General features: G+C 44.0%; 1 long non-coding RNA gene across 4 annotated transcripts in view; it reads left to right on the top strand.

Moving 5' to 3' along the window:
* Positions 1 to 998: 998 nt before the first annotated feature.
* The window catches only part of LOC119844074, a 134,180-nt gene continuing 115,049 nt past the window's right edge, over positions 999 to 20,129 (top strand). For 2 of the 4 annotated variants that reach the window (XR_006276009.1, XR_006276008.1), the window contains exons 1-2: positions 999 to 1,085; positions 5,508 to 5,586. This is a non-coding gene — a long non-coding RNA (uncharacterized LOC119844074). Of the gene's footprint in view, positions 1,086 to 5,507; positions 5,587 to 6,506; positions 6,564 to 7,640; positions 8,054 to 16,941; positions 17,208 to 20,129 lie in introns of those variants that run through there. The other 2 variants (XR_005289159.1, XR_005289160.1) reach the window with 2 other exon arrangements.

Raw genomic sequence — 20,129 nt, 5'->3', positions numbered from 1 at the left:
TGTTCCTAGGTAAAATTACTTCAGTTGATTCCATAGTACAATCAAGAGCTACTACGGCATGTTGCTTCCATGTGCTAGCATTGTTAACACCATTGTGGGAGTGTTGTGGAATTTTGTGGCATGAACCACAAGTGGAATTGAACCTTTGATGTTTGCATCACAGGATCATGTAACTGCTAGGCAAACAGACATCTGTCCATGAGAACGAGAAACAAAGCAAAGGAAGCACAGGTGACAGCACAGACTACCAGGAAAATAGCCTGCAGGGTTATGTTTGCTTATCCTGACAGCTAGATTTTATATCAGAAATTCTAAAGTTGTTCTAGGGTATAGCTAGATGAAGGCCATGCCGACACATTGATCTGACAAATACATGACAAATTCTATATGTTAAGAACTGGGGAATGCATATCATTAGCTTTTGAACACACAGAAGTGCAGAACTATGCATTCTGCCAGAAAGCAACATACTCTAACATGCACTGTTTGTGTGATTTAGTTCCAGGGTCTCTTAATTGATATCCCTTATCTAGCAGGCCGGTACCTCAAATGAATCAACTGCTGAATACTTTTCTGGCTAAGCAGATGAAAGCAGTGCTGCTGTTTTAGAAGTTTTAATGACCAGATGAGTCTAAATGTAAAAACAATTTATATGTAACTGATTTGTTACTTGGCAGATCTTACTATTTTACATTACTGTATCACAAGAAATAATTTATTTCAGAACCTCAGTAGCAGCAAGACCAACCTGCAGTGTTTTCAGTGACCTCCAGAAGTGATATGCTGTGCCCCTTTTGGAGACTGCCCCTTTTTCTTGTGAAGAATAGTGGTTTTGATTTACCTGCTGCACATTGCTGTGTAGAAAATCAAACAGTGGAGGTTTTCTGTGCAAATATTTTTCTTTCAAAATAGAACCTTTAATGTATTCTAAGCAGCCTTTCTAACTTGAGTTTGCTCTCACTGTTATTAATTTTTTTATTAAAGATCTTGTTATTTTCAGAGTTCCCCAGTGACCCATTAACAACAGATTTTTATGGAAAAGAAGCATGGTTAAACTGGTGAAAATAACTATGCACAAGTCATAAGTAAGTAATATAAGCTGCAGCAAGGATACTGTGTGTTGTTTTAATTTCCAAAATAGCAACAGTTCAGACATTTAATTGCATTTTTATGACTTTTTTTCATAGCTGCCTAGTGTAAAATACGTTGCCAGTAATATATAACTGCTAACAACTTTTAAGTTACTTAAGCTGGCATTAGATTTCTTATCCTATTGGAGATGAAGGTTATTTAATGTACTCTTCATTCTCAGAAAAAAATTCATCTTTATTTTTTATCATATCCTCATTGCTGTTCTGTAACTTCTTTCTCCTCTTCTCACCATGGCTACCCTGCCTAAAAGCAGGGGGCAGGAAGAGCAGAGGAATAATTTATTTATTTATTATTCATGTATTTTCATGAGCTTAGGTTTATAAAGTGTGCCCTCCACAAAGTTTATTTTTGCAACCAGCCAACAATGCTTCATCTTGCATAGTCAGTGCTAGCTGTTATTGGGGGCATGCTGGGCCACTAACCTGAGCATCATCTCTCTCTCATTGTCACTGTGTGATAATGACTAATGACAGTGTCCATATTGCCAAGTCACAGCACAGGATGGACTGCTCTCTTCTGAGCGTCAGATGCTTCTCATAATTCCTGGTATGGTTCCAGTGCAGGCAGAGGGGGAATACATGGAAAGCAGGTGCCACTTGATTCCAGGGCAGTTCCTGATTATTGAGATACAGGCAAGAAGCTGCAGTGTGGGAATTACACCTCATCCTCAGTCTGCTGTGTCTTCTCCCTAGGTGTTTTTTTTTGGTGTTCATCCCCACGGTAGCCGAGTGCCATACTACATTATACAAAGAGTAGGGCAGTCAAGCAATTAAAAAAATTAATCGCCATCAATCACGCTGTTAAACAATAATAGAATACCATTTATTTAATTTTTTGGATGTTTTCTACATGTTCACATATAGCGATTTAAATTACAACACTACACAGAATACAAAGATTTATTTTTGATTACAAATATTTGCACTGTAAAAAAACCAAGAAATAGTATTTTTCAATTAACCTAATACAGGTACTGTAGTACAATCTCTTTATCATGAAAGGTTTCAGAGTAGCAGCCGTGTTAGTCTATATTCGCAAAAAGAAAAGGAGTACTTGTGGCACCTTAGAGACTAACAAATTTATTTGAGCATAAGCTTTTGTGAGCTACAGCTCACTTCATCGGATGCATTTCGTGGAAAATACAGTGGGGAGATTTATATACACATACAGAGAACATGAAACAATGGGTTTTTCCCCACTGTATTTTCCACCAAATGCATCCGATGAAGTGAGCTGTAGCTCACAAAAGCTTCTGCTCAAATAAATTTGTTAGTGTCTAAGGTTCCACAAGTACTCCTTTTCTTTTTATCATGAAAGTTGAACTTACAAATGTAGAATTGTGCACAAAAAAAACTGCATTCAAAAATAAAACAATGTAAAATTTTAGAGCCTGCAAGTCCAATCAGTCCTACTTCTTGTTCAGCCAATCACTCAGACAAACAAGTTTGTTTACATTTTCAGGAGATGATAATGCCCAATTCTTGTTTACAATGTCACCTGAAAGTGAGAACAAGCATTGTCATGGCACTTTTGTAGCCAGCGTTGCAAAATATTTACATGCCAGATGCGCTAAAGATTCATATGTCCCTTCATGCTTCAACCACCATTCCAGAGGATATGTGTCCATGCTGATGATGGGTTCTGTTCGATAACGATCCAAAACAGAGCAGACAGATGCATGTTCATTTTCATTATCTGAGTCAGATGCCACCAGCAGAAGGTTGATTTTCTTTTTTGGTGGTTCGGGTTCTATAGTTTCCTGAAAGCATGCTCCATACCTCGTCCCTCTCAGATTTTGGAAGGCACTTCAGATTCTTAAACTTTTGGTCGAGTGCTGTAGCTATCTTTAGAAATCTCACATTGGTACCTTCTTTGTGTTTTGTCAGATCTGCAGTGAAAGTGTACTTAAAATGAACATATGCTTGGTCATCATCTGAGACTGCTATAACATGAAATATATGGAGAATGCGGGTAAAACACAGAGCAGGAGACATACAGTTCTCCCCAAGGAGTTCAGTCACAAATTTAATTAACTCATTTTTTTTAAACAAGCATCAGCAGCATGGAAGCATGTCCTCTGGAATGGTGGCCGAAGCATGAAGGGGCATACAAGTGTTTAGCATATCTGGCATCTAAATACCTTGTAATGCTGGCTACAAAAGTGCCATGCAAATGCCTGTTCTAACTCTCTGGTGACATTGTAAATAAGAAGAGGGCAGCATTATCTCCTATAAATGTAAACAGACTTGTTTGTCTTAGCAATTGGCTGAACAAGAAGTAGGACTGAGTGGACTGCTAGGCTCTGAAATTTTACATTGTTTTGTTTTTGAGTGCAGTTATATAACAAAAAAAAATCTGCATTTGTAAGTTGCAATTTCACAACAAGGATTGCACTACAGAACTTGTATGAGGTGAATTGAAAAATACTATTTCTTTTGTTTATAATTTTTACAGTGCAAATATTTATAATAAAAAATAATATACCCTTTGATTTCAATTACAACACAGAATACAATAGATATGAAAATGTAGAAAAACATCCAAAATATGTAATAAATTTCAATTGGTATTCTATTGTTTAACGGTGCGATTAAAACTGTGATTAATCATGATTAATTTGAGTTAATCGTGTGAGTTAACTGCAATTAATCAACAACCCTTATAAAGAGTTCTTCTGGTGAAAGCTTTATTGCCTCCGAGGCTGTCTGTCTGTCTGTCTCTCTTGGTTTCCCTGCCTTTCCTGTGCACTGTACAGATGGGAGCTCGGTTCCCTAAGAGCAGAATTGGTATGAGGATCCCCTTGGGACTGTCGTCTGATGTGCTGAAATTACCTCTGAGTCCAGTTTGGGACTCCAGAACCCTGCCTTGTTGAGCCAGACATGCTAGTCTGTGGCAACACAGATCCAAGGTCTGGGCCACACCCCCAAGCTGCAGACTCTAACCTAAAACAGCACAGCAGGTTACCTCTCCAGCACCCAGATACCCAGTTCCCAATGGGATCCAAACCCCAATAAATCCATTTTACTCTGTATAAAGCTGAAACACGGTAAACTCATAAATTGTCTGCCCTCTAGAACACTGATGGAGAGATATGCACAGCTGTCTGCTCCCCCTGATATTAATCACTTATTCTGGGTTCATTAATAAACAAAAGTGATTTTATTAAGTAGGAAAAGTAGGATTTAAGTCGTTTCAGTAATGACAGACAGAACAAAGTAAGTCATCCAGCAAAATAAAGCAAAAACACGCAAGTCTAAGCCTAATACATTAAGAAACTGATTACAAGTAATATCTCACCCTCAGAGATGTTCCAATATGCTTCTTTCACAAACGAGACTCCTTCCTAGTCTGGGCCCAATCCTTTCCCCTGGTACAGTCCTTGTTAGTCCCAGCAGACATCTCAGGTGGTAAGCAGGGGCTTTCTTATGATAGGCCACCCCTTTGTCCTGCTCAACCCCCTTTTATAGCCTTTTCACAAGGTGGGAATCTTTTGTGTCTCTGGGTCCCCAGCCCTCCTTCTAAATGGAAAAGTACCAGATTTAAGATGGATTTCATTATCAGGTGACATGGTCACGTCACTTTAAGACCCCTAGACTCCATTCCCTGTGGGCTGGCCCACAAGTACCCAGGAAGGTTTGGAAGTAAACAGACCATTCACAGGTCATTGATTCTGAAGCACCCTTAATGGCTTCTACTTAATATGTTTACATCAGTAATACAAGTTTGTCTTATTCTCTGAACTCCAGACCTAGAAATAACACACACAAACAAATGGGATGAACACACTCAGTAGATTATAAGCTTTGTAATGACACTTTACAAGAGACCTTTTGCATAAAGCATATTCCAGTTGCATCATTTTCACATTCATAAGCATATTTTCAAAAAGCATATGGAGTTCAATGTCACATCAGCTATTACTGGTTCACCCTCCCAGGAACTCACTGGTGAAGATACCTTTAAAGTCTGAACTCACAGGAGCAGGGAGGTATTTTTAATTTATTCTTGAACTTTACATCAACCTAAAGTGACCTGGAAAATCTTGCTTGTTTTCCAGAGCCAAGAGGATCAGAGCAAGGTGCTTGCCTTAAAGCTTTGGCTTCAGCACCAAGTCGAGCTATTTGATCTGAAACTAAACAAACATTTTATGGGGGGGATGAGAGGGTCAGAGGAAGAGAGAGAGGGAGGCTTTGAGACTGCTGTGATTCTTTCTGCCACTGTACTATAATTCAGTGCAATTACCTCATTACTACCATACGAAAGCATAATATTCAAGTATAGTCATGGTTAACACTTGTTCCTGAAGGAGCTACAATTTCTCCTTTTCTGTTTGTTTTTGTCTTTTGCTAATACAGTAGCACTCAGTTTTCAGAAGAGCTTGGCAGACTTGGCCTAGCAGGTGACCTGCACTCTGCACACCTGGCTAGCCATAAGGTAGGTAACTAGGATTAGTGAAAATCATTCACCTTACACAGTAAATATACACATATTAACAGACAATAAGCACCAAGTAAGATACTGGAAGAAGTTTATCTATAGTTTGATTTAGTTGCAGCCTAGTTTATAATTTAAAAAAGCACATACATTTGGGGTTTGAGAAACAGCTTTTTAAAGCCTAGAATGAAGGTTTATATATATATATAAAAAGCTGCTTAGTCAACAAGTTTCCTAGTAGCAGAGCAGGGGAAAAACTGTGGTATGGCAAAGAGCTATCACGGTCACCAGCTGATGCTGGAATTTTGCATGTGCATCCACTGTCTGTCACTTCTGCCATTGAAAGGTAATCGGCTGCCAGCTCTGAAATATTTCCTCAGTGGATTCTGCTGAAGTTCAGGGACGGGGCTGGCTGGGTGCTGGGGCTTTGTACGGTTTCCTAAGTGCAACAAGCCAGGAACATTGACAGTGCTTTTACCCTGCAAGCCATCAGTGATGATGCAACAAGGTTAATGTAGGTGGAGCCTGCAGGAAGAGTTCTATGCTTCAGGGGTCCAGGGATGGACTAAATGCCCTAACAGGCTTTTGTATCTCAAGCTTCCATGATTTACTGAAGAATATATTGACCAGAATAAGAGTAGATTCAATGCTGATGGATAAAGCAAAAAGGAGGGAGTTTATATTTAGTTGCTTATCTGCCAACAGGAACTATAATCGAATACTATCCTAGTTTCTAGATTTTTGATGGCTACTTCATTCCCTTCACAATGTACGTCAGATGTTCATTACTCAGATTAAATTAAGACCTCCAAAGATGACCTGAGTGTTTCCCTAGACAGCAAACAAAACAACCCCCCAGCTGTTGTTAGATAAGCTCAGCCAAAGATTTAAAGCAATTTATTTTCTGCTTTTATCATCAGCCACCCATTTCAAGATCTGCCTCTTGGATGTGGCCTTGTCAACAGCAGGCAGATAAGGTGACTGTGCTTCTTCTAGTACTTCTGTACTTGCTCTTTTAAACCTACCTTAATAATGGTTAGCATTGCCTAGGATCCGGTAGCTCCAAAACCCTGTACAAACACTAATTAATACTCTCAGTACCCACAGAAAGAAAAGGAGTACTTGTGGCACCCTAAGGTGCCACAAGTACTCCTTTTCTTTTTGCGAATACAGACTAACACGGCTGCTACTCTGAGTACCCACAGAGTATCAGTAGATGGGAAACTGAGGCAGGATGTTAAGTGACTTACCCAGAACCACAACAGAACCATAGTCAAGCTGGAAATGGAACTCAGGAGTGCTTGTTCCAAGCCCTGGACTAGCCCAGTTAGACAAGATGCCTGTGTCTACATACTCATAGATATTAAGGCTATTATTATTATTGGTCACTGTGTGCTGTCTGCCTGTAAGCAAGTCTACAACCTTTATTGCAGAAGTTGGTTGCTTGTACTGTGTTAATTGAACTACTTAAATGGGATGCTAAATAACTTAGCTCCTTCTTCACTTCAGTACCACATTGTAAGCCTCTCTCATGGTACAAAGGGATAGAGGAGTATGAAGGTTGTTCTGTAAATTAATAGCATAGTATTAGCAGCAACAAATCCCACCTCTCTCCTTCCCTCCCCCACCATATCTAGCAACTCCTTTCTAAATCACTGTCAGTGCACTAGAGGGTTGCTGTATTTATTAGGATCCAATAATGCATTGCACATTCCTCCATGTGATTCTCTTTTAATTACTCTCTTGGGGATTAGTCAGGCAGTGTTGATGGTGTTGGACTATACACTGGGGCTGTTCAGATTAATGACCCAATGATTCACACGACAAGACATTCTTGAAATGTAATTGATTGTATTAATTGTTTCACTGAACCAGAGCAGCCACCCCAGTGCTCCTAGCACTGCAGCTGAGCTTTTGCCATGGTAGCAGAGCGGGTGCAATAGCTGTGCCAGTTGGCCTGAAGGCTCTGTGTTGGCACATCTTACTCGTCTTTTGTGCTTGGCTTCACTCTGCCTCTCTAGTCTAGGCTGCTCATGGACTCTTCTTTTTTACAGACGCCCAGTTGTGGAAGACAGACCTGTGATGTCCACTGAGATCAGCCACAGTCCTGGGGGAACAATCCCTCCATCATTCAACAGACAATGCTGGAGTGCCTGCTGTTTGGCACAGGGTTGTATTAGGTTACTAGAGAGTCTTATTCAATAGGGTTGAAAAATGGGCAATTTGCAAAATTTTATTACTCTCAAAACAGAGAATGACTTGGTGAAATTTAATATGGCTCAGAGACTGAAAGCAGTTACAGTGGAGCTGGCTCTCATGATTATGGCTGAGGTGAAGACTGAGTGGCCTTCAATGGAGATAGAGACAAGGGCATGGCAAGGACAGAAATGACAAGATGCCCAAGTCAGCCTGCACTGGATGCACCCAGGGATATTCCCTCTCCTTTTGCCGAGGTGACCCGAGGAAGGTGAGATTTTTCATCATGTCAACTCATGTTGAATGCATTGAGTGAGCAGTTGGCATTCCTACCCTGCTCTATATCCACTCCACAGTCAGCTGCTCCTTGTTCTGGGGTGTAACAGAGTCAGCACCCATCTCTCCTGCATGCCCCCCTTTTCTCTGCCATTAGTGCCTGCAAACACAGTTTTTTTCAGCAGGGCAGCACCCGCCTCTCATGGGTGACCCCCTTTCTCTAAGATATGAGCCTGCTTTTATATTTTGGTCTTACATCAGGGTGGCACGTGCCTCCCACAAGTACCCCCTGACTGGTGGTTCTCTCAGCTGATCTTTGGCAGGTCAGCCTTCTAGCTGAGCTATACATGCTGTCCTCCCTTCCGGAGTATACAGTCAAAACTCTTTGTCAGCCCTTGTATGGGGCCATAGCTCTAAGGCTTCTTCCCTGAGGCACTGCCTTTTTCAGCCACCTAGCTGGGGCCTAACTTGGTACCCTCCGCTGGTGTCTTTTTCAGCAGTCCTCCCTGGGCTCAGTCTGCAACCAGACCAGCAGGCCCGATCTTGGTACTCTCGCCTGGTCTGGCCAGGTCCTGGGCTCAGCCTGCCCACACTGAACTTTTCATGGTCCTGCTGCTACTCCAGCCAGCCAGGCACCTGGTCTTTGGCAGCCTCCGCTGGGCTCAGTTCTGTCTGGTGAACTCTCTGCAGTGAGCTATCCACAGTTCTGCTGTTCGTATAGCCAGCCAGATACCCAGTCCTTCCTCATCAAGCTTCACACAGCAACTGCTCTTCTCTGCTGTTTGTCTTATATAGGGCCCTTCTGGCCTATTATTGGTTGCTCCAGCAGCCCCTCTGATTGGCCTTTCTTCTGCAGCCACTCTAGGCTGCCTGGAGGATTTCTCGCTACTCTATTCTGGGGCAGGTGATGAAGGACCACGAAGTCTCCAGCAGGGGGCCTTCAGACCTAGTCCACTGCGCCGCAGGGGGCTTGGCTTTTATGGTAACTCTGGGAAGAGTAATGGAACAGAAACCCAGCTCAAGCTCTCTCTCCCTGTCTCTGACCCTCGTTCCCTCTGATCCAGGGGTCACAATCACCTCTCCTGGTGCCGGGGGAGTAGAAAAACTGCACCTGCCACAGGGACTAAGCATTTGTACTCACAGTTCCAACTCCTGCAAACAGGGTTGATCAGCAGATGAATCGGGCGTCCCTGTGTGGCTGAGGATCTTGCTTCCCTGTCACGCCGTGCGAGAGAAATATTCTAGAACTTAACACACGATGTAGAGTTTGCAGGGTGACTGGATGCGAAGGGCTGTGTTGGTAAGGGTAGTGTGTGTGTGTTGTGGTGCCCCCCCCACAACCCTCAGTGGAAGGCTCCCGGCTGGTCACCTTGGAACAATATGCACTGGCATTAATTGCTGATAATTCACCAGGGACACAAGATGATGAGTGAGAAAATAACAGAGATTCACGCCTCTGTGCAGTGGGGCCTCCTGCTGTGAGCCTGAGTTGCCCCATCTCCACTGTCCTTTGCCTGCTATGACCAGGGTCATGCTGCCACTGCGTGTGCTGTTGGTACTCCACGGATAATAAATAGCCAGGATAACTAGCATCCCTCATTGGTTGGCTGCAGGAGCAGCTGGAACCCCATTGCATGGCATCCTCAGGGCTCCAGCAAAACCTGAACTGCACTCTCACCAGACAGAGAGCAGCATCAACCCACCCACCTCATCTGTAAAGGAACTCTGCACTGGGGCACAGGGAACCCCAGCTGCAGAGTTTTTCCTGGGATCCTGCAGCCACCTGATTCTGCTGTTATCATGGCCCTGGCATTGGGGAATGGTGGAGGCAGTTTTTCACTTAAATTAAAGCCCAGCAGCACACCAGACACCTGTCATTTCCTGAGGGTCAGGGTATCTCTGTTTCTTATGTGCAATGGGAAAAATGAATGTGTGAAAACGGGGCACGTTATTTAGTACACTAAAAGCAATGCAGGGTGCTGGAGTCCTGACCGGTGTTAGACTGAACTGTTCCTTAATTCACCCTCCCAATCACTGTGGAGGCCTGATTGTCAATCCCAAAGTGATTTATGTTTCAAACAGCAACATGTGCATGGGATAATTTAATTTGCATGCATTTTTTGATGTCAGCCCAAAGCAGCTTGGAAATGTGCTCACTTAAGAGGCAAATGTAGCACAGCTGGCCAGAAATTACAATAACATATTGTGGGAGACCTAGTGATGAGGTGCATATTGTTGAAGGGTGTCATAGATAGTAACCTATTATAATTATAGTTTGCTTAAACGTACCATTGAAGACTTCACCATTATAATTAACTCTGGCTCAGAACATTATCTCCAAGCAGAGTCGTGGTGATTGATTACGTTGGTTAGTGTCTAGGCTGTGAGAGGCAGGGTAACTGTTGAAATAGAGAAGGAAGTAGATTTTTTGTAATTGTCTCTAACGCTAAAGAATCTAGCAGTTTGGCAAGCTCCTGGGTAGGGCAGTCCTCCCTCAGGTCTGTGCCAGCTGCCATCCCCGAAATGTCCAGATAATGAACATTTTGTTCAGTAAGGAAAACTGGGATCTTTATAATATCCTGGGAGATGTATTATTGTCCATGTGTTCAAATAGTTCAAACACTGCTTTGTTATAAATGTGAGATGAGAGCAGTTTGCTCAGAAAACAGTTTGGGATTTACAGCCGTGCACTCTGATACACTCAAATTTCAGAGCATTACCAGCAAATTTTAAAAGCTTCTTGGCTAACTGAGAAAGCAGAGTGCTAGAGATCAGAGTGCAGGACTGGGTACCAGATGCTCTCTGCTTTCAATTCCACCTTTGCCATTGAGTCCTTGATTGTTGTGGGTGAGTCACTTAGGGTGGCGTTTTCAAACGTGGGAACCTTACTAGACAAGTGACCTGATTTTCAAAGATGCTGAGGCTTTACTCACAGCTCCCACTGGTTTCAGTGGGAGTTGCACATGCTGAGCGCCACCAGCCCAGAACCATTGGGCAAGAAGGAAGCTCACAGGAGCCTAACCCCAGCTCACTTCTAAGCTGACATTCATGCAGTATGAGCAAATGATAATGCTCTATTAACTGAGTATGGTGCACTGATGTATTGAACATGCAGAGAAGAAGTGAAGCAATGTTTCAGGGTTACAGAGCAAACCCTGACCCTAGAAAGAAGGTAGAATATTGACCCTGTTAGACTGTGGTTTAGGAATTATTGTGAAGATGATAAAATCACTTTCAAGAAACAGGAGCACCAAACCCTTTGGAGTGGCTATCCTGCAAGCAGATTCAGGGAAAGGTTTTGGGTCTCTGAAATTGTCACCCCAGAGATACTTGGTATAGATTGCATGGTCCAAGGCAAAGTCAGCTAATTTTCAGTGTATAAAGTGTGTGTAAAGTTCAGCAAAAAGAGCTCTAAAAGAGATATTTTGGGCACAATATCAATGTCTAGGGAGAGCAGAGTCCTCTTTGAACCTCCTGCCAACCACTAGTCACTTACTGAAGTTTTATAGCACTAGCTTAGTAGTGGCAGCCTTCTAAATCTGTCATATCTTGTTTTATTTGCATCAAGAGTATAATTATATTCATACAAACTTTAGATTTTTCTAAAAGGTGAGAATGGTCCCTGATTTATGTTCCCTACAAGGCAATTCCTTCGCTCCTGGATGTAATATGTCACAAACCAAAGTGACGCTGCAGCATTGCTGCAATCCCTCCACCTTCCCCATCCCTGCCTTCAGGATACCGCACATATATTACGCTGTGACAGCAAGCCCCAGCTTCTCCCCACTCTCCTCCAGTGCTCCTGTCCAGAGGTGTTTCTGCCCTATATCCAGTCAATGTGTAAGTGGTGGCTTCTCAGAAATGCTACAACATGCTCCTGAGAATCAAGACATGCCTGGCTCCTGACACCCTTGCAGAGAATCCATTTGGGAAAGGAAGCACAAGGGGAGCAGGCCCAAAGCAATAGTCAAACTCTCCATCTCATTAGCAGGTGGGCAGACAGTGGGGCAGATCCAGCACCATGGTGATGGGAGTGTCATAAAAGCTTGGAGGAGAAGGCGTGTGATGAGAATGACTATGATTCTGGGGAATGGCAGTTTGCTGGTCTGCATCAGCCCAAGTTGCGGGATGCTGACTATCCTCTTACAGTTGCAATGAGTTTGGGAGTTAAATGTCCTTCCTCATGCACAGGGATCCACAAACCTCGCCGCATTGACAGCTGTGTGGGTGTCTGATGATCAACAAGGATCTTAGCCTGGGGACTGACACTGGACACTCAAACAATGGGCATCACAACGCAGCTGTCTCCCCCTTTGGCTGTCCATCCCTTTGGGAGGGCAACTTGCCACCTGTAGCTCATGCACTGAACACCTGCCGGCTGGACTCTTGCAAATCACTCTGGATCTAAATGCAATGTTCAAGATGAAGCCAGCACTGGTACATAATGTTGCAGCCTATCTCCCGGGCATGACTAGCCAGAGAGCATATTATACTAGTGTTCCAGAACTGCAGTAGCTTCCCGTGGTCCAGTTCAAGACCTGGTACGATCCATTCTACCTCAGGGACTCTCATTTCTTCCAGGACATGTCGTGATTGTTGGGTTTCTGACAATTACCAGAGCACAGTGGTCAGCATGAGGGAACCTCACAAAGAGCGTCTTCTACAGCAGATCCAAGACTCTGGTCTGCCCTCCCCAAGGACCTTTCTTCTAGGCATCTTCTTCTTTGTATTATTGATCTTTAGATTACTCTGTAGTGCTCACTTCAGTCCCAAAAGCAGAAGAAAGCCTGACAGTGCATCCCAGAATAGAAATCAATGGTTAAACGAAAGAGCAGGACGCAGAATGCTTTCTCTCCCTTTGGGATTATCTATGTACAACCTGGTTTCCATGCTCAGATATGCAGAAATGCTGCTTTACCAGAATAGCAGGAGGCACTGAAGGTCAGAATGAGGAGCAATGACAGAACGGTGTGTGGGGAGCCCTGGGCTGGATCAGAATGGGTAGGGAGTGGGGCAGGAGTGAGACGCAGGCCAGGACTGATATGAATGGGGTGGAGAGGAGAGGATTGTAGGGCAGTGACAGAGCTATTGTAGGGATGGGGGATGGCTACAGCCGTGGGAGCTGCAGGTCATAGTTTAGGCAGAGCTAGGGACTAGGGCTGCCAAAACACCTGCCTGTCTGGCTTCAGCTAGAGTAACAACATCTCCCTTGTATGAACACTAAATTCATTCACAAAATGTTTAACGAGTGCTGAAAAATATAGCTGTCCTGAGTGAGCTGACATGTCATGGGACACACAGCAGTGGGATGAAGGATTTAGCCGCTAAATTACTTCTGGACCTTTCCAGTACATCCTTTGCTTCACCCTGCAAAAATCACTGTGGCTCCACACGAATCATGATGCTAATGACTGATGAGGAGGATGCTGGCTAGAATGCTGAAATGAAGATTTGTGGCCATGACTAACTCTCCCCTCGGTTATTTTCCACCCCTTTGCATGTAGGCAGATGGGACTGCTGCACTGTCTCCTTCTCAAAGGGAAGTTGTGACATTCTTTCTTTTAAACCTTCTACCTAATTTCCCTGAAGACTCTTTCCAAAAGGACAATCTAAGAAACCTCCTTGCTGTCAGTGAACAGCAAGTTAAAATTCAGCTACTGAGCATGGAATCGCCTGGGACCTGCTGGCAGTTGAGCGTCAGGCCTCAGAAACATTTGAGATGGAAAATATGAACTTTTACCGAACTCCGGAGCTGAGCAATCACTGACTGAGTTCCCCAGCAGTGCAAGGTGACAAAACGTTCCATAGGGTTAAGCTGCTAGATAAATCAGTGCCCTGTTCTTACATTTCTGTAGGATCTGTTTGGAAAATAAAAACCCAACCCTCAGACAGCACAACCTATCAGCTACAATGTGGGGGAACACCAGCATCTCTGTGCCTTTTCATGTCTTCATTCCTACCTTAGAGCGTGAGCTCCTCAGAGCAGGGTCACATTCTATCCACTCTGGTAAAAACCCTGGACACTGGAGGGTTTTCTTATTACAGTAGCACCTAGAGGCCCCAACCAAGATAAAGGGCCCCATCACATATTCACTAAATACAGAGTGCGAGTCAGTCCCTGCTCTAAAGGGCTTATAGTCCAAATGGACAAGACAGACAAAGGTGGGAGAAAGGGAGTATTAACCCATTTGAAAGCTGGAGGACTGAGGAACAGAGACACAAAAGCCTTGATTCAAAGCCCATTGAAATCGAGGGGAAGACATGGACTAAATTCAATGGGCTTTGGATTAGGCCCTATGAGTACATCCACACTGCAATAAAACACCTGCTACTGGCCGGTGTCAGCTGACTTGTACTCATGGGGCTCAGGCTGCAGGGCTATAAAATTGCATTGTAGATGTTTGAACTTGTGGCTACAGCCTGGGCTCTGGGGTCCTCCCCACTCACGGAATCCCAGAGCCCGGGCTCCAACCCGAGCCTGATGTGGACACTGCAGTTCTACAGTCCCATAGGCCGAGCCCCCTGAGCCTGAGTCAGCTGACCTCGGCCAGCCACGTGCATTTTATTGGGGTGTAGATGTACCCTCATTGATTTGCCCAAGGTCACAGTGGGGCTCTGTGACAGAGCTGAGAACTAAATCTGGATCTCTGGAGTCTCAGTCCAGAGTCTTCACCGCAAAATAACCATCCGTCTTTATGGAGCTACAGAAATGATTATTTGATGATAATTCATTGGATCCCTTCCCTCTGCATATTTCTATGTTCATTCTAGTGGAAGACGCCACTGCTCACACAGTGGGGTCTCTACCCCTTCTTAAAAATTTCAGAGCTATGATGTTAGAGACAGGCTCTCTTGCCATTTCCTTGAACAGAAACTTCAGGGCCTTGTGGACAAGGGGGTGTTTCTCCCATCTAGAAGCCCTTTGGCTGGATTGATATTTCAGGAGCTTATGCCTTTTTTCTTTGTAGTTGGTCTCTCCATTCAGCATTTGAAAGATGACATTTATCCCTACTTTGTGAAATACAAAACCTGTCGCCCCCTGTGCTCCATCCTGTCCCTCTGACAGCAGTCGTGGCATTGTGAGGTGCACTTGCTAACATTCATTCCAAAGTGAACTTGAGACGAGCCACAGCGAGGTCTCTAGGGAACCTCGGCAAAGTGACACTCCGGAGAAGGAGTTTGCTAAATGTTCATAAAAACTCTGGAACAGTTGGTGAAATTCTGTGATTTTTATCCTGGCTACTAGCTTTTCCTTCCTGCAAACAGTCCATTACCTGTTAAACCAGAGCACGTGATGAGCATGGCTGAAGGCACACTTGGTAACTGCAATGTTTTATTTGCATGCACACAGGCCACCACACACTTACAGTCCAATTAACAATTTATGGGGGAAAGCCAGTGATGGGACTAGAATGCAGACTCTTCATGTAAGTGAGCACTCAGCCAGTTGGACAGAAACAGCTGCTGCAGCATGTCAGGCCAATGGCCACTTGTTCTATTGAACCAGATTCTTTACAGTCATTGTTGTCACCAGACCAAGGGGTGTACATGACATGAGGATGGTACCTGGGATGTCAGCCCACCGGGAGTGCGTCTCACAGCTGGACTAACTCTGCAATGTGTGGCAAACAGGCAAATAAATAGTGTAGGCAATGATTGTATTATGATTAGGTCTCAATACAGGGTGTCACATTTACAAAAACAGGCAAATTTAAAAATTTGGGAACAGCAACAAAAACAATGAACAAGACTCTAAGGAGAAAGACTCCGTGAGTGAATCATGTTCAGATCAATAGAAAAGATGACTGAGGTGAGATGTCAGCACTAGTTATTACTATTTTAATTAATTAATTTAATTAGCATCATAAATGTGTCTGGCCCTTTAGCGAGCAAGTAAACACTAGAGGTGAGATTTTCAAAAGCACTTAAGTGAGTTACGTGCCAGAACACCATTGGCTCTCATTGGCTGTTAGGAATCTGACTCACTCAGGCACTTTTGAAAATCCCACCTTGAGTCCCCACCCCAAAGAGTGTAAATCAATATAAGAAAAGGAGAGCAAGGCAAGAGCCACAGGGCAGGATTGAGAAGAGAGAGGACAATGAGAGATGGGTGAGGAGAGCCCCCCATTGAGGCTTATACTGTGTTTGTGTTCGTGTTCGTTCTAATACCTGGGCCTTCATCCCAGTCCCTGGAGAAGAACACTTTGGGAAAGGACTTGAGAGGAGAGGGTGGAGGTGAAGCAATTGGGCTTAGGAAGGTCAATCTTCAGGAGGAGATGTAACAGTTTACTCTAGGACAGGCAATATTCAGCCTAAGTATAGCGAAAAGCCTTACCTCTAGTGGTAGCTTGGGCAATCCAGCCCAAGGAAGGTGTAGTTAGTTATTGCTGGCAATATTAAGGGATAATACTAGACACTGAACTATAATGGATGGGTGACATCAATCTGGCTCCAGTGCAGTGGGATGTGCCAGGGGACCCACCAGCAGACCCACTGTGGACTGGTAACCCACTCAAGCTTTCCTATATGCTCAGCACTTCTGTGGTTTCCTAGAATGGAAGAGAGAGAACAGAGTACCTGGGCCTAATGCTGTATGTGGAAGTGTTGGCTCAGAGATCTTCAGAGCAAGAGAGCGCAGTTTTAGCAGCAGTCACAGCAAATATTGCATTTTTGAGCTGGGATTGGCATTGTCCCAGCCAAGGAACTTCCCTCTGAAATCTTGGTTCTTGTTCCCAGTCTGTCATTTCGCTAGCTGCCTCCTGGACCCTCCACAAATATAATGAATTTGCAGAGTGTAGAAAGTGGAAGACAGGCCCCTGCAGCTGGTGCCTGACCAACATGACTCTGGCCCCTCTAATGCTAACACTTTATTCCTCTCCACAGTTGGTGGTGTGCAGTAATGGGTGCCTTCTGCACTGGGTAAGCCAGAGACCATGGACACAGAAGGAAAGTACTTTCCAGTGCCTTGTTCATTTGCTGTTCCTATCTCAACTTTGGGAATACTTCAGACCCCTTGCTGAGTGTGCTGTTCATGTATTATGGATCGTAGCAAGCAGGGGATATGTTCTTGTGGGGGCGGAGGTGTGTGCGGCTGCCATCCATCCTAGGGGGAGGCATAAAACAGAACCAATTGGCTCTGCAATTTTGCTTTAGTGCTCACTACTGACTTGGGGGCTGGAGGGTGGGGGAAGGGACTGACAGGCCCTTGCTGTGTGACTCTGTGGTCTTAAGACAATACTCATTTCTGCATTGCTCATAAACAAATGTATCTAAAACACCACACTTTATATCCACTTACAATTCTGAATACCTTTCCATTTATCTAAAGCTTGCTGAGGTGAGTTCCTATAAGGGAAGACTTATTTCATTTCCATGAAATGTTTATATTTTCTGGGAAGTTTCTCTCTCACCTCTTTAAATTTTACTGCATTTGGCATGCAGCCTGCAGCAGAGTCCTCCCAGGGAAGCTGGTGAGGCAGGGAGGTTCAAGAGGGACTATAAATTTCAAACTCTCTGGGTTAGAATAATTTAAGTGCACCAAGATCTTAACCTTAAAGGATCAATACCAACTTGGGTTTTTTCTTTCTATCGTGCTGTAAAACTCAGGCAAAGAAAAAAATCTAGGGTTTTAAAAAAAAAGTAAATAAAGATTCTGTGTGAGCTGGGGGTTGATCCCAGAAATGATGCTGCTAGGGTTTTCATCAGAGCCTTTGGGCGACTTCTATTTTGGCTGTTTCTGAGATTAGCCATCAAAGGAAAGGGTTCTTAAAAAAAAAAAAAATGTAACGACCCACAACTTGGTAGTCATCTCTGCCAAATGTACACAGCTCTTTGCCTCCAAGCACTTTGTTTAAATCCCACCCGGGACATGCTACTCAAGCACAGATCCCTTCAATGAATTGGGTTTGGCAGATCTGAAAATGTCCAACTGGGTGACATGGCCTTGGCCTCAAACAACTCTCCAGAATTTCACACTGCAGTAAGTTCCCTTTCTTACTAGCTGGCTGAAATCATCCTGCTGCAGCATCGTCCTCAGTTCCACAGCCTGAGTAAGCTATAAGTGGTGTCTTACATACATACTATACAAAGGATGCAAGACAGAAACCTTAGTGATTTCTGCCAGCCACAGTGGGTATCCGAGAAGGAATTGGCTGACCTGTTCCAATAGAATCCTCCCAGAACATTCATGAAGTGGATCAGTCCAACCTACCACAAGATGCAATCTGTTCAAGGGTTCATTTTTTGTGAAGGGAACAACAAAAGAAAGAAAGAAACTCATGCTCACAAAAGGAGACCTGAAAAACTTCACAGAAAATAAACTCATGCCCCCCCCCCGCCATCTTGTAAGATCCCAAATCTTGACTCTACAGTACACATGTAGGTATAAAATGTATATAAATAATCACATCTTTAAAGCAAAGTATTTGAATATCATTTCATGGTGTTGTACCTGCCAGGACTTGAAGTTAGGGTTTTTGGTGATTTTCCTGGAGCAGCTGATGACATCACCACCACTTAAAAGAGCATTTCTTGCCCTGCTTTAAGGGGTGCGTGAAGTCATCATTTTAACATGGGAAGTCCAGGACCCTGAGGTCAGGACTTGACAGGTTAGAGCGGAGAAGGTATTTTGCAAATATTAACTTATAAAATGTACAATCTATGTTTAAACTTTAACTCTGCGTGTTGCCTCTATTGACAATTTTGGTTCTGAAGCAGTGGTTCCCCATGTGCATTGCACTCATCTTTAGTTCACTAGAGGCAAAAATCCTGCATTTGAACAAAAAAATCTACTGTGGTTGATATCAGAGGCAATTACATTCATTCAAACAGCCCATTTCAGAGCCATCTAACCTTCCACAGAAAATAATAGAGACGGGGACATCAAGGGGTAGGTGATGTCACAATGTCTGTGTTGTGCGGCAGGTGCTAGTATTCAGCTATGGCCAAGCGGGTGCATTCAACACCCAGTCACCCCCGTACAGGGACCAAAGAGAGAAAGCCCAGCGCTCCAACTCCCTCTGAGTAACCCAAGGTCACTGTCAAGAAGCCCTTTGCCAGCCAGTTTCATCACTTACAAGTCACCTAACCTGCTGTGCATCACAATCAAGTATGGTGAACTGACACCTCCATCCTAGTGCTGGCTCGCTTGGCCTTTCACTATGACCCCAACCCAGCCTACTCTAAATCAGAAAGAACAAACCTGGTGGGTGGAGTGGGCATTCTGGGTCCTGTTCTACAGAGGACCTCTCAGCATTAAATTCTTAGGCTCCATTTGTTTGATCTTTGAGTCCAGAGACCAGATCAGTTTGGGCATCCTGCTAATCTCAGATCTGCAGATGGAAAGGTTCCCCAGAGGGACCAGTGGAAACACTGTCTGACATGGCAATGACATCCACACAGCTCTTTGTTTTGGAGATTCTACTATCCCATTCTGGCTCAGGGTACAAAACCACCTATTTGGTCTCTCCTCCTGAGGCTTCACAGACAGGCTTCAGCCTCACCCACAGAGCTGGCCACTCATGCTTCTGGCAGCATTGAGTGCCACATCTGGTTAGGATGGATGTTTGTTCATGGTCCATCTGCCTATGCACTGAGAAGCAGCTGCAGGTGTGTAGTAAGGATGGTTGGTAAGCACGCTTACCCTTGTGCCCTTGGAGACACTGTACCTGCCATCTCTCTCTTCAGACATAATGCTTCCAGACCCATTATCTGTACTGGATACTCCATCTACTCCCCCAGCCTCATCAGGTTCCAACAGACATTACTGAGCCATTGTGCACTACACTTGAAACAAAATATGCTGGAATCTGCGTCTTCTAAATCTTGGAATGTGGAGTGGAAGGGGCAAAGCTTGTCCTGTTACAAACCTTAATGCCACAGGACCCGGCCGATGCTGAGAAGGGTTATGTTTTAATTTTGCAGGAAGGAGGAGAGACTTGAAAGGCTTCGTGCTTTACAAAACTCCTCCTCCTCCAATAAAAAAAAAATTAACTGCACAATAGAAAAGGACAAATTACTTAAAATGCTTCTGTGTCTGAATGGGATACTTTCTCTACTTTTCAGAGTAGCAT

Source organism: Dermochelys coriacea, chromosome 16 (assembly GCF_009764565.3).
Source record: "Dermochelys coriacea isolate rDerCor1 chromosome 16, rDerCor1.pri.v4, whole genome shotgun sequence".
NCBI classification, from domain to species: Eukaryota; Metazoa; Chordata; order Testudines; family Dermochelyidae; genus Dermochelys; species Dermochelys coriacea.
Note: the sequence above shows the minus strand (reverse complement) of the source record. Positions and strands in the feature narration are given on the sequence as shown.